Raw genomic sequence first — 2,387 nt, 5'->3', positions numbered from 1 at the left:
GCCCAATAATTCCACAGTAGTAGGGATCTAGCTTATTTATATAAAGGTTTCTAAGAGAGTGCACAGCCTCTCACAGTAACCCATTCAGATATTCTATAAAGGCCAGCACTTCTTCAATAAAGTTTAAGCCAAACCAGAATGGTCCCAAAGAACAACTTTATAGATTGCACACTCCTGAACTCTCAGCAAAGTCAGAGAGATATATAAACAGCTTGAGCTGGTTCTGGGTCCCCCTTAGGCCACAGAGCAAAAGCCTTTGAGTCTATCAGGGATGACAAATAGATTTCAGCACACATGTCAGCTCTGATGGATTAATGGGAGCTGCCTGGAGCAAGGTGTTGGAGGACTCTGGAGACCCTGGGCCTGATCAGCAGGGAAGAGTGCCACGATCTGTTAGCAATGCCTGCCGTGGTGATGGTAAAGACCAGCAGCATTGTTACCAGGCTTCGCCATTCCTGACTTGTAGTTTGGGTGTTCTTCCAATTTGCCCATTTTTTCTCAGTTGAACTTGCTCTACGTTTAGCAAACCTGGACCAGTCTAGGTTACTACAAAGCAGATGTTTTCCTCCACTTGTATCACATTAAGTCTTTCATGTAGATTTGGAAATTTTTTTTCCCTGAAAAAAATAAAGAACAAGAGTTTTTTTCTGAGAGACTGAAACTTTTTTCCTTCCTGAACAGATATATTCAGCATCAACTATGTACTAGGCATGTACCATGCATGTATGAATTAACATTAATGGTCTATTTTATTTGTTCAGAATATCTTTATTTTTTTAATTGAACTTTAAAAAATATTTATTTTTTAGTTGTAGTTGGACACAAAGCCTTTATTTTGTTTATTTATTTTTATGTGGTGCTGAGGATCGAACCCAGTGCCTGGCAGGTGCTAGGTGAGCGCTCTACTGCTGAGCCACAACCTCAGCCCCAGAATATCTTTATTAAAGAATTTAAAATATAAAAGCTCCCTAAAATTGCTAGAAATGTTCCATGCTTAATAAATATAAATTATTCCTTCACTATGGTTTTTTTTTCTTTTTTTGTACTGGGAATTGAGCTCAGGGGTACATAACCACCGAACCACATCCCCAGACCTTTTTTATATTTTATCTAGAGACAGGGTCTCACTGGGTTGCTTAGAGCCTCACTGAGTTGCTGAGGCTGGCTTTGAACTCATGATCCTCCTGGTTCAGCCTCCCAAGCTACTGTGATTGCAAGTGTGTGCCAAGGTGCCCAGCTCATTATGTCTTATTTTATTCAGGATTTGGTTAAATCCTTTTTTTATACATTTGGGCTCTCGGCATTCCTCTCCTCCTCCCTGAGAGGAAACATGGAAATACTCTGATTTGGAAGTGGCCTCTGGCCCTGATGTCATCACTAATGAGCAGTCCCTCCATTGGTCTGTGCCTCTGTCCCCACCTCTGTCCCCTGTCTGTAAAGGGGAACATGGGTTCCCTACTTATTACTGGGACACAGTGAAGCTGGTCACGTGGCAAAGGAAAGCACCTGGAACAGAAAGATGCTTTCGGACAATGCTTTCTGTAACATTATCACAGAACCTTGAGTCCTGTTTAAAATTAAATAAAGAAAAAACAGGGCCCTAGAAAGATCACGTTAAATATTATTTAAAAACATTTAAACATTACATTTCAAAGTATTGAAAATATTGGGGGGTGGGGACTCAAGGACTTGGCTCAAATCTGGATATACTAAGAGCCAAACAGGCCTGAATTTTTAATGTGGACTCTGGCACTTAAAAATTCTTTGGGAAAATATTTAACTTCTTGTAAACCTGTTTCCTCATCCATCTAATGGGGATAATATTTGCATCTACCTCAGAGGGTTGTATATTAGAATAAATAATGATGTAAAAAGCTCAGTAAACTGGCTGGAACATGGTAAGATTTCCATACATTTTAGCTTCTCATCTATTGCCTGTGATGCTATTTTGGTAACACACAGACATATATATTTTATTTTTATGTTTATAATAATTCCTCACATCTGTTAATGATTACCAAGTGCTATTACCTGGTTTCTTGATGCTTTGAACAGTCAGCATTTCCAAGAATCCTATTAAATAATTTTTTGAATAGCTTTTAAAACTTAATCCTCACAATGACCTTGAGGTTCGAAGAGAGATGTCCCAGGGGAGGACACTGAGACCTTAGAGAAGTGAGTGATTTGCCCAAGATTACAGAGCTAAGATGTGACCACTCACCTGGATGTGAGTCCAGAGCTTCTGACTTCCAATTCAGTGAAATACTTGCTTCATGGTGTCATGTGCAGCATATTGCAGTGGTCTCAACTTAACACATTCTCTTAACAGTTTAGTGTGTTCTTGAATGTTTACTGTGTTAGAAGTTGTACCACTAAATTCAAGGGAA

This window comes from Spermophilus citellus (assembly GCF_964194105.1).
Source record: "Spermophilus citellus genome assembly, chromosome: 9".
NCBI classification, from domain to species: domain Eukaryota; kingdom Metazoa; phylum Chordata; class Mammalia; order Rodentia; family Sciuridae; genus Spermophilus; species Spermophilus citellus.
The sequence above is the reverse complement of the archived record's forward strand: the minus strand, read 5'-3'. Positions refer to the sequence as shown.